The sequence below is a fragment of the Octodon degus genome, unplaced genomic scaffold (genome assembly GCF_000260255.1).
Source record: "Octodon degus isolate 3935 unplaced genomic scaffold, OctDeg1.0 scaffold00019, whole genome shotgun sequence".
NCBI classification, from domain to species: domain Eukaryota; kingdom Metazoa; phylum Chordata; class Mammalia; order Rodentia; family Octodontidae; genus Octodon; species Octodon degus.
In genome coordinates, this window is record NW_004524595.1 from 1,683,682 (window position 1) to 1,696,617 (window position 12,936).

The window sequence follows — 12,936 nt, forward strand, 5'->3', positions numbered from 1 at the left end:
TCAACCTGATAAAAGCCATCTATGAGAAACCAACAATCAACATCATACTAAATGGGCAAAAACTGAAGGCCTTAGCTTTAAGATCAAGAGCAAGACAAGGATGTCCACTTCCTCTACTCCTATTCAATATAGTTCTGGAAACATTAGCCAGAGCAATTAGACAAGAGAGAGAAACAAAAGGAATAAAGGTTGGAAAAGAAGAAGTGAAATTATCGTTATTTGCAGATGACATGATACTCTACATAGAGGACACCACAAACTTCACCAAGAAACTTGTAGATCTGCTCACCAAATTCAGTAACATAGCAGGATACAAAGCCAACATCCAAAAATCAGTAGCATTTTGTACACAAAGAATGCACTGAGAGGGAAATTAGGGGAACTTCACCTTTCACAATAATATCCAAAAAAATAAAATACTTAAGAATCAATCTCACAAAGGTACTAAGCAACTGCACTGAAGAAAGCAATGTGTAATGGTAGGGTCATGCTTGGAATGCCTGTCATTCTGGTCTTCTAATTATGTACTACTTGTCATGACATACCAATTACTGCCATACTGTCTCTCAAGTAAATGTTTGGTTTTTGTTTTTTTTTTTAAAGGGTAATAAATGAAAATAAGAGACAAAAAAAAAGTCACAGGACTGTCCTGCTACAAGACTGTATATGGTTAGATTTCTAAATTTCTGTATAAAAATATGTAATTGTTTATTCTTATTTTTTAATTTTTTATCTTTTTAATCTTTTTTCTTCATATTCTGGAGGGACTCAAAGTTTAACATATCAAAACCTGATGGAAAATACGTGTTCCATGTTATGTCTAAGATGTTTGATATCCAGACAGATAGGTTAAGCTCAACTGCCTAGGTTGTAGGGTAATAATAATAAGCCTCTCTTCTGGAGGGTTAACAGCCTAAGTTTGCAGACCAAAAATTACCAAAAAAGAAAGGCTGCAAGAGAGCCAACATTTTGGCCTTAGCGTCTCAAGGTCAGTGAGGACTCAGGACATAGGAGAACCTGTACTATAACATCATATAACTCAGGTATGTCCCAAATTTTCTGATCAAGGAGATTATGGGGCCACAGAACAACATGACTGATGTTGTAGAGTGTGCCTAAGGAGAGTCACATGGAGAGAAAACATTCTCTCAGGCTTTCACAGAGAGCTATTTGGTCAAGCAATGGCCGTGACTCATCCACGTGGCTGACACTGACAAAGGATCTACAAACTGTGATACAGGGTTTCAGGGTAAATCCTGAGTGAGTTTAATTGACAACAAGGAGGAAGAGGACAAGTAGAATAAAACAAAAAGAAAGGCTAGAGGTCTAATTGTGAAAGAAAAAGAGAAACACAGTAAACAAAAATAACCACACGTATCAACAAAGAACAAACATACAGAAAGAAAAACAAAACAAAACATAGTGAAAAAAGAAAAAGAAGAAAAGGGCAGCCCTCTCCATCTGCTTCTATTTCCTATGTCTTTGTCCCCAAGTACAGTGCTGGCCTAACTCCCCCCTGCTGGCTCACACTGTTACTGTTATTTCTGATTTTTATGCTGCTAGTCTCACCCGTCCATTGTGTATGTGCACCCTGGCCGGGTTCCCTACCATGTGGCTGGTGCTCCCGTAGGTCTCTGGGTCTCATAGATAGAGGAAGGGAGGAACTGATCTCACAGTATCTTCCCACACAGTTCCTTTTTCTGTCTGTCTGTCTGTCTGTCTGTCTGTCTTCCTTCTTTCCTTCCTTCCTTTTTTTTTCCATAATGTTATTGAGAAACAAATAGCAATGAGACAGTTTCAAACCAAATTGGTAGGACAGTTTCAGTAATTCACACATTGCATACATTCTTCCTAGTGGTTAATTGCTGTACAAGATGCAGACATGATATCCTATTTACAAACACTATTAGAACAAATCCTTCTATTCATTAAGAGAATGTAACTATATATCTATCATAACCACTCTGAATACACAGATACAAAATGGACATTCATCTGTATCCCCTTTTTTTGTTAAGTTCTGTTATTTGAATATTATAGGTATGTTAACTCAGCAAAACATTCTAAAAGAGTCCAGTAGTCCATAATAGTATTGGGTCTTCCGCTTGACTGGCAATGTCAGAAATTGTTGACCTGAGTCCCCTACAGCTCAAAATAACAACATGGCTTTATTTCTTATACTTCATTTTTATACTTTTCTGCTGGATGGTTAAGACCAAGGTAAAGCAGGACCTATGCAACAAGAGTTGTAGATTTTGGGTCTGATAAGGTCAGTGAAATCCCCTCAGGATTAATCTTGAGACCCTGTACCTCAGATTGTAGATCCTTTGTCAGTGTTAGCCATGTGGATGAGTCATGGCCTTGCTTGGCCAATGTGCTCTCTCTGAAAGCCTGAGAGAATGTTTTCTCTTCATGTGACTCTCCTTAGGCACATTCTACATTATCGATCACTTTCCTCTTTGGCCCCATAATCTCCTTGATTGGAAAATTTGTGACACTTCCTTTCTTTCCTTTGGTTTTTTTTTTTTTTTTTAAGACAAGGTCTGTCTGTATAGTTCAAGCTGACCTTGAACTCATTATGTAGCCCAGGCTGGCCTCAAATTCATGGCACTCCATCCTCCTGCCTGAGCCTCCTGAGTGCTGGGATTACAGATATGTCACTATGCCCAGTCTAGCTTTTGCTTTTTGAGGAATCTCCATACTGATTTCCATAGTGGTTGAACTACTTTACATCCCACCAACAATGTAGAAGGGTTTCTTTTCCCCACAGCCTCACCAACATTCATTTGATTTTCTGCCACTTTCAGACCCAATCCCTACAGAAAACCATACTCATCCAGACTAGCTTCTCAAAGACAGCATGATCACTGTCCTCCTTAGCCTAAGCTTACTGTTGCTTAAACCTCAGGAGCTCTCTGACCAGTCCTCTGCCTCTCCACAGCTATCTTTATGGCCACATTACACACATTCACCATGGTAAGGTGACCCAGAGACCCTGAAAGGTGTTTGTTGTGTGACCTCTGATTTCTAGAATTGTTCAATCTTAACAACAAACTCATCCTCAAAATGGTTCCTGATTATATCACTCCCTAATATTTCTTCAGCATTAACCTGTCATATGGGAAGAGTCACTTTCTGAATAAACCCTACTCTGTATTTGCACTTTTTGGTTCCCATTGATTTTTCCCTGGGCTGGCACTGCTGGTCTGCTGCTTATCACTGGGACTGCTGATCATCTCTGGACTTCTCTTGTGTTTGGGCAGACAGATTCCTCCTCCCTGGGAGCCAGAATTGGCATTCTAGATTGCTTCATTCTTTTCTCTGTGTTGTCCTTAGTTTCTCTGATTTTTAGCTTTCTTGTTTCTTTCTTTCTTTTTTTTTTTTTTTTTTTTTTTTCATTTTCAGAGCTCTTATTTCCTTTTTTTTCATATATATATATATTTGGTACAGGGTCTCACTACATAGCTTGGACTCATAGTGATCTTCCTGTTTTTAGCTTCCCCAGGCTGGTGTGTATACCACCTGTAACGCCCAATCTTAGTTTCAGTGGCCAGCTTAGCACATCCAGGAGAGTGGGGCTGATGCAGCATGTGGGGCTAGAGATCAAACCCCAGTCCCTGCACGTGCCTGAGCAGGTGCTTAGTCTGTTGAGCTATCTTGTCAGCCCCAGAGCTCTTGTTTTCTCCTTCTTAAGTAATTGTTCTCCAGCTGTCTCTGTTCCTAGTGCAGTGATATGGTTTGCAGCTGGATTCCATTCCACCATCTTAAAGAAATTAAGATTTGTTATTTATCCATGATTCTTGACTTCTCTTTTCTTGTGCAGTATATTTGTCAGAACTCTTGAGTGCAAATGTAAGAACTTCAAGAGGAATTCATTTAAGCAAAGAGGAATGGATTAATTTACCATTTTCTTGACTTACTTGATGGTGCTCTTACTGAGAACAGGGCTTTGAAGAGCAGATACATGACCCCCCTTTCTCACAAAACAGAATCTTACTTATTCTTAAGATTGCCTCTTTCTGTATTCGTCTGGGTCCTCTAATGGGTTCTTCAGTGTGTTCAGATGAGAACTTTCAGACACACAAAGCAGTTGCTGGTGCAGGAAAGATTTTTCTTATGTGCTTCCTTATGTGGGAGAAACAAACCATTCTTCAATTTTATATCAGAAGTTTGCGTTAAATAATATTACTACTGGATAAAGGGTGTTATCCAAGTCCTTAGTGACTTAGACAAAGAATTGGGTAGGACACTCAAGAGAAAAAGCAAAATCAAAAATTTATTGAAACTGAAAGTACACTCCCTCCACAGGTTGGTGATGGGCCAGTAAGAAGAGCTTACAGCCCAAAGGAGGTTTGTTGTTAAAGGTTTTACACTTTAGCGTTTGGGGCAGCATTTAGATGGTTGGCCCGAGCTTTTATTCTTGCCAAGGAGCAGCTCTGGCCTTCCTTTGGATGGTGGAGGTTTTGACCTTTTATGGCCCTTGGAAGAACTGTTATTACACCCAAAGCTCATGGTAGAGGGGTGGGAGGGTAAGGTGTGTCTGAATGACATAGGTAAGGACATGGTGACTAGAGCCAGGATTGGCCAAGAGTTGTGAAAGACATTGGGCATGTGACTTGAGACTTACTGTAGATAAATTGAGTTACCTGGTTACTTTCTCCTTTTGTATGTAAACCAGAATATTCTGGAACTGGGTTAAAGTTTAGGAGGTGGATCTAGCCCAAAAAGTAGACTCCAAGGCAGGCCCTTCCTTCTCTCTCTGGCTGTTTCTTCCTACCTCCTGCCTTGAGGTCTAAAAGGGCTAAAATGTGTTACTCCACCCCCTTTTTATTAAAAAAGTTATGTAATCAATTATAAAAAGACATGTACAAATTTTTATTGTTACACTTGATTTCATATCTTTCAGAATTGTGTCTCTTGCTCATTATGTTTTAAGAACAACTCTTCTTATATTTTGTTTTTATATTTTTCTGCTGGATGGTTAAGACCAAGGTAAAGTAGGACCTATGCAACAAGAGTTACAGCTTTTGGGTCTGATAAGGTCAGTAAAACATAAGAAGTAAAGCCATGCTGTTATATTGAGCTGTAGGGGACTCAGGTTAACAATTTCTGACATTGCCAGTCAAGCAGAAGACCCAATACTATTATGGGCTACTGGACTCTTTTAGAATATTTTGCTGAGTTTGCACATCTATAATATTCAAATAACGGAACTTAACAAAAAAAGGGGATACAGATGAATGTCCATTTTGTATCTGTGTATTCAAAATGGTTAGAATAGATATATAGTTACATCCTCTTAATGAATAAAGGAATTTGTTCTAATAGTGTTTGTAAATAGGATATCAAGTCTGCATCTTGTACAGCAAATAACCACTAGGAAGAATGTATGCGATGTGTTAATTATTGAAACTGCCCTACCAATTTGATTTGAAACGGCCTCATTGCTATTTGTCTCTCAATAAAATTATGGGAAAAATAAATAAATAAATAAATAGAAAATATTTTCTCAAAGGAATTATGGACCAGTTGATTTATCTTTTTCCACTGTGCTAATAAACATTTATTTTTAATTTTAAAAAAAGAACAACTCTTAAAGCCCTTGGTATATATTATTTAGAGAAAACAGTAAGTTTGGTGGCTAACAGGCACTTGTACTCTATTATACTCCTGAGCATTCATTTATATTCCTATTACCCTCTTCTCCTCTCAAACCATTTTTGGGTTCTGTCACAATGTTATCTGGTTTTCCATGACAAGTTGACAGATGGAAAATATGCTTTTCTTCCTAAGGTTCTTCTGCAGAGAAAATCTCTTTGACTCCTTCTTCTGGTGTGAAGACATCCCTAAATGCCACCCTTCTATGGTCCTCTGGCCAGCAGACACCAAATGCACCTCCAACATGAAAGTCCTTCTGGTCTGGACAGTTCTTCACAGAAGTGTTTTGGGTACACCTTTCAGCCTACCTTCTTCAGATTTGGAGTCATTCATGGATCGGATCAGCCATTACTTAATTTCTAACTTCTTTGTGTAGCTGAGTTAAGGCCATTGTCTCTTTATATAGCTGAAGTGTACATGATGACTTTGTGAGCAGAGTGCAGGACACTGCTGAAGGGCCAATTTGAGTGGGAGTTCCTTTTCTTTCTTTTTCTTTGGGCTAGAGGAAACAGAGGAAGTATGTACTAGAAATGCAAGTTGAGGGAAGGTTAGGATAAGCATGACCGCACGGGTCTCTGCCTTTCAGTTGAAGCCCTGGGCCTGGCCCTGTGGATGTTTAAACATTTCAGAAACAAAGGAAGAGAGGGTAGGTGAATTCAAGAGAACCCTTGTCATGAACCGATTCATACCCCTTCACTACAGAGTCTTCGAGGTAAAAAGTGTCAGAAACTGGAGAAGAAGCCCATCCTCCCACTTCTGTGTAGAGCACAGGGCTAGCTTAGAGCATGAAGGATTCTGGGGGAATTAGCATCATTTTATTCTCAAGGTTTTGCTGGCAGCTTTGCAAGCAGCAGGAGGTAGCATTTCTCTACAGACACTGGCATCTTCCTAGTGAGAATCTGATGCAGAGGAATGCTGCCCCATTATTTCTCCAGGAGCATACACCAGAGAAAGGGCTTAGGATGGGAAGAACATGGTGGAACCCACGTGGTAGTCGGGAAGGCTGTTATGAGCTCCTGCAAGACATGCTCAGGGAACTCCTAGAAACACGAAATAAGACCTGAGACCCCATGTGAACAATCTGAGCCCCAGTCACTCTAGTGTGTCTCAAGAAATATTCTCTAATTCCTGGAAAATTTTCATGAGGTAACCAAGTGTCTGATATCATTATATGTGAGGGTTTTAGGAAAGAGGAAGTTAGTTTTGCTATGTTTCCACTGAACTGAGTTAAGGCCATTGTCTCTTCTAATACCTAAATTCTTTCCTGTTTTGAAAAAGAGTCTTCCATTTTTAAAACTTATTGGTATCAGTGACTTCTGTTACCTTCTTACTTTTCTTTTCTTTTTTTTTTTATGGTAAGGACTGAACCCATGGCCTCATACATGCCAAGCAAGTACTGTGTCACTGATCTAATATCTAGTCCTTTTGTTTACTTTTTTAATCAGTAGTACTTTTAAAAACACTGTTATCTAAAAAAAACAAATCAAGAGAACAATCTCATTTATAATAGTTACAACAAAAATAAAATCCCTAGGAATAAGTTGAGCAAGGAGATGAGCGATCTTTACAATAAAAACTGCAGAAGCATTTATGAAATAAATCACAGAGGATATAAAAATTGAAAGAGGTCTTGCATTCAAGGATTGGAAGAGTAGGTACTGTAAAAAAAAATGTCCATACTGCCCAAAATGACCTGCAGAGCTGCTGTCCCTCTTCAGATCCCCCCTCACCCCTCTTTCCATCAGACCTGTTCCACTGTCTTTCCCAGAGTCAGAAAAGTGGTTAGTACCAGGGTATTATACATGAATCATCTTGTTTAAATACCACAGCTGGAGAACTTAGTTATTATCCATGTTTTATAGACAGCGAATTAAGGATAAAGGTGAGTTTATTGATTTGACCTACATTACCCATCTTAATAATAAAAAAATTTTAATCCAGAATCTAAGAAACTCAAAGCCATACGTACTAGTTTCCAAGAGTCAATATAACAAACTGAGTGGCTTACAATAAAAGAAACAGGGGCTGGAGGTATAGAGCACTCAGTAGAATACATGCCACAGCATGGGCCGGGGCTCGGTTCAGTATCTTCATACTGTCTGGAAGCTCGAAGTCCCAAGTCAAGGTGTCAGCAGGGCAACCTCCTTCCACAACTTGGAGGGAGCCCACCCCTCACTTATTCTAGCTTCTAGAGCTTGCTGGCAGCCCTTGGTTTCTTTGACCCACAGATAATCATACTAATCTCTGCTTTACTTTATGTGGCCTTCCCCCTGTGTCATTGTCCCAAATTCCTTCTTCCTATGAAGACATCAGTTACACTAGGCTTAAGAGTCAGCCTAATGCACCATGAACAGACCTTATTTCCAAATACAGTGGTGCCTCGGTTCACCAACTTAATTTATTTTATGAATTGGGGGAAGATGGCTGCATTTGTTTGTATAGAGAAGATGGCTGTGTTGGTCAGCCAATGTGAAGTTCGTGAACGGAAGCAAAATTTTGTGGAAATTTTTTGAGAACTGAATTGTTTGTGAACAGAAGTGTTCATGAACCGAGGTGCCACTCTACGGTCACAGACACCGGTTCCTGAGATTAAGACTTAAACACATATTTGTGGAGGACATTGTCCAATCCACAACACCATGTTTTTCCCATTGTAGTGGATGCCTCAGATAAAAGGTGACTAACATGGCAAACGCTTCACCTTCAGACAATACTGTCCTCTGTTGTCCGCAGTGACTATGGCAAGGGCAACAGAAATGAGACTGTCCTTCTTGGCTGTTCCTGTCATTCCTGGACATTTCATTTCCTCTCATGCCCAGAGTTTCCACACATGTAATACTCAGGGTAAGTGAGAAGGCTGCTGCCCTCCAGCCTGAGAGCCAGCTGTGACAGGCTCCAAGGAACACAGACAAAGTCTCCTATTGTGCTGTCTCTGTCCAAGTGATAGTTATTTAACCCCATGCAATAAATATTTACTTAGCAGCTCTAAGTATTCATCTCTAATTATATTGCTTTCTCCACTACTAGATAGACTCCATAGAAGCAGTAGTCATGCCTGGCACCCTGGGTAGGCTGAGGAAATGCTTGTTAAATAAATGGTATGACAGAGTGGGAAGAACCCAGGAGGCTCAAATTAGATGTTAGATGATGTTGACTCGCTCCCTGAGCATTGCATGGGCTGGCCTGGCTTCCTCAAAGGGATGGCCATGATGCTTTGGATGGACACGGCCTGCCCCTGCTCTGCACAGAGCCTGTGATGGGGCAGGGGACAGAAGAGGTGCATTACCACCTGTACTTCCCGCTCTCCTATTCATTTGTAGGTGCATATAAATGTGACCATCTCCGTCCTGCTTTTAGTTGTTTTCTTTTATCTGGCTCCACATTTCCTCTCTTCAGCACCCACCCCACCCAAAATCCAACTGAGTGATTAGGGTTAAAAGCACGGTTTGTTTCCTTGTATATTTTTCTTTGTACATGTGGGCTTGTATACAGGCACTTATGGCTGCATGTATGTAGGGACTGATGTGTGTAAGTGGGGACTTTATGTTATTGTTTTGTAAAATAAGATCATACTTGCTAAAGCATCTTGTTTTTCTCAATAATACTTGGTGGGAATCCATCCAAATCCACTGGGACAGCTCTAATTTGTACTTTTAAATGGATGCACAGCATTTCGTGGTGCTGGTGTACTGTGATTTATTCAGCCATTCTTTGGCAGCTGGGCAGTGTGTGATTTATTGATCACTTGTTCTTGAGAGGAGAGCTGCTGAGAATCCCTTGATCTCACTGCCAAAGTCCACTGTCCCCATTTCACTGCCTTTCCCCGATCCTCTCCCCACCCAGGTGTTCAAACGAGCCTCTGGGTACTTGGAGTTCTGATTTCTCCCATCAAAACTAAATCCACATGGTTCTCAATATTTCACCTTAATGGGATCTAAGGCTTTTGAAAATGGAATCCAGACTTTCTGGGCTGTTTCCAAAGGAGATGACTTTTTACTTAATGGTATCAGCCCCACTAATCCTGTCTGAAATCTAATCAGCACATCCAACAAGAGAAGAAAATGCTGTTTCTTAAATGAAATTGAAGGAGCTTTCTATAATAAGATGTGTCTCCTTTTGATCAGGGGCCCTGAAATAGGCCCTGGTGTTGGGCAGGAGGGACAGTTTCCCAGAACCCCTTCCTTGCAGGGAGGGCAGCAGAGCCAGTGACCAGAACCCTGGCTTGGGAGTTCGTCCTCAAAGCTGAGGCCACTGCTGGGCGCCTCCCAGAGCTTCAGCTCTTCAGCTACATCGAGACTGTGACAGCTTCCAAATAACTTACTGTTTAAAGCTTTTCTGGGGCTGGTGGTATAGCTCAGTGGTGGAGCACTTGGGTGGCATCTACAAGGTCCTGGATTCAATCCCCATTGCTATACACAGACACAAACACACGCACACAGACACACACACATGCACACACACAAGTGCATGCACGCATGCACATGACATTTTATAAAATGGTAAAGATTAGCGCACACACACACACACACACACACACACACACACACACACAAAAGTATATAAATAATAATGACAAATGTCAGGAAGTGCCTCTTGAATTCTTACAAGTGACCTTCCATTCAACCTCCTCCCAGCCCAGAAACAGAATATTACCTCTATTACCTGCAGGATAATGCCTCACTCACACTTTTGCTTATTACAACCCCTCCCTTCTTCCATAAGGAGGACTGTGTCCTGACTCCGAAGAGAATCACCTTCTTTAATTAAAATGTGTAGTTTAGCATCTTTTATACAACAACAGCTATGTTTGACCTTAACTTGCATTACATGTACATTAAAATGCATAAATCTCACTTAAATTATGTGTAAGGATAGACTAACATAGTCAGCACCCAGTTCTAGAATTTCTGGTCATCCGGATGACTCCCTAAACTCATTATGAACTCCCTCCTGCGTCTCCACCTTCTCATTTCAATCATCCTAAAAATGTTGTACTTGTTTTTAAACTTTATATAAATGGGATCTTTACTTGGAGCTTATTTTTTTCCATTCAGTAACAAGGCTGTTGTACAGAACAGTAGTTCTTTCTTATTGTGATATAATATTTCATTATATAAACATGCCCCCCATGTATCAAGTTCTCTGAAAATCAACAGGTTGTTTCCAGGTTTTACATGTAAGTATGAATGAAGCTGCCATACCCCTTCCCATGCATCTCTTGTGGATTTATTGTGCTCCTTTCTCCTTGGTTTATACCTAGCAGTATCACTGCTGAGCGATAGAGTAGGAATATGTTTAGCTCTAATAGTAATTCCTGATGAATTTCCAACTAGCTGTTCCAATACATTTTTCCACTGCCAATTTCTGAGAATTGCAGTTGTTCCGTGTCCTTGCCAACACTTGGCATTTTTAGTCTTTTTCAGTTTAGTCACCATGGTGGGTATATAGTAGTACATCTTCCTGGTACTAATTTGTATTTCCTCTGAGCCACACTGAGTCATAGCATGTATAGTTTTCAGGGGCTGTAATGTCACCTGGCATCAGAGCTCAGTGAGGAAGCTCAGGAGAAGTGCCACCTGGCCCAGTAACAGTCTTGCCTCAGTGCCACTCAGCCTCTCCTTCTCTCATCCCCACCCAAAGCAGCCAGCCACTGTAGAACTCCGTGTTCCTGTGGTTTGCTCACCCACTTTCAGCCTCAGGACTCAGAGAAATGTGGGTTCCATTTCTGGTTACCATTTATTAGCTGTGAAATTTTGACCAACTCACTCTGACAGCTAATTTACGTGTCAAAAGGAATTGGCTGTGGTGCCTGGTGTTTGGTCAATAGTCTACATGTTACTATAAAGACTTTTTTTTTTTTTTAGATGTGGTTAACATTTACCATCTGTGACTTCAGCCTAGACAGATTACCTTCAATGAAGTAGGTGCGCTCCATCAATTATCAGAAAGCCTTATATAAAGCAAAGACTGAGGTTTCCAGGAGAAGAAATTCTCTTCAAAAATGCAACCCAGTGCTCGCTTTGGCAGCACATATACTAAAATTGGAACGATACAGAGAAGATTAGCATGGCCCCTGCGCAAGGATGACACATAAATTCGTGAAGCGTTCCATATTTAAAAAAAAAGAATGCAACCCATAATGGCTGCCTGCATCTCCATCCTGCTATGCTTCTGAGTCCAGACACAAAGTGATAAAATCAGCTTTTACCCCAGTTCCCACATGCTGTGCATCTTTATGGGCTCTGGACTTGCCCTTTTGGCAATCATATGAGCCAGTTCTCTAAGACAAAGCCCTCCCACTTCTGATTATGCTTCTTCGGAGAACGCTGATCAATTCACTCACTTTGTCTTTCAAGCCTTTGTTTGTTTATCTACAAGACTAGGAGATAACGAAAGCAATCTGACAAAGATGTGAGGATCAGAGATACAACGCATATGAAATCCCTGACATGGATGTTTCTTTTCTTTTTTTTTTTCTTTTTATTTATTTATGTATTTTTTTTTATTTTTCAACAAATAATACACTGCGTATATTCTTCTTAGTGGTTAATTGCTGTACAAGATGCGGACTTGTGATCCTATTTACAAACACCATTAGAACAAATCATTCTATTCATTAACAGAATGTAACTATATATCTATCCCAACCACTTTGAATACACAGATACAAAATGGACATTCATCTGTATACCCCATTTTTTCTAAGTTCCGTTATTGAATATTATAGGTGTGTAAACTCAGCAAAATATTCTAAGAGTCCAGTAGCCCATAATAGCATTGGGTCTTCTGTTTAACTGGCAATGTCAGAAATTATTGACCTGAGTCCCCCACAGCTCAACTTAACAGCATGGCTTTATTTCTTATAATTTCGTCTTCATACTTTTCTGCTGGATGGTTAAGACCAAGGTAAAGCAGGACCTATGCAGCAAGAGTTGCAGCTTTTTGGTCTGAGAAGGTCAGTGAAATGCCCTCAGGATTTGTCCTGAGATCCTGTACCTCAGATTGTAGAACCTTTGTCAGTGTCAGCCATGTGGATGAGTCACGGCCATTGCTTGGCCAATGTGCTCTCTGTGAAAGCCTGAGAGAGTATCTTCTCCCCATGTGACTCTCCTTAGGCCCACTCTGACATGGATGTTTCATGGATGGTTCATCAATGGCTGTTAAAACAAGCACTAATCTATGGAAGCATAATTGAAGAATGTAGTGGTTGCATCAAGTTTTTTAAAGTTATTACAGTAAAAGACACATTGCCATTATTTTTCCTAAAAATGCTTCCCT

General features: G+C 40.3%; 1 non-coding gene across 1 annotated transcript; it reads left to right on the forward strand.

The window, feature by feature from the left end:
* The first annotated feature begins 11,669 nt into the window (after positions 1 to 11,669).
* On the forward strand, positions 11,670 to 11,776 carry LOC111815658. The gene has a single exon (XR_002820319.1). It is a non-coding gene; the product is annotated as a U6 spliceosomal RNA (small nuclear RNA).
* Positions 11,777 to 12,936: the final 1,160 nt, after the last annotated feature.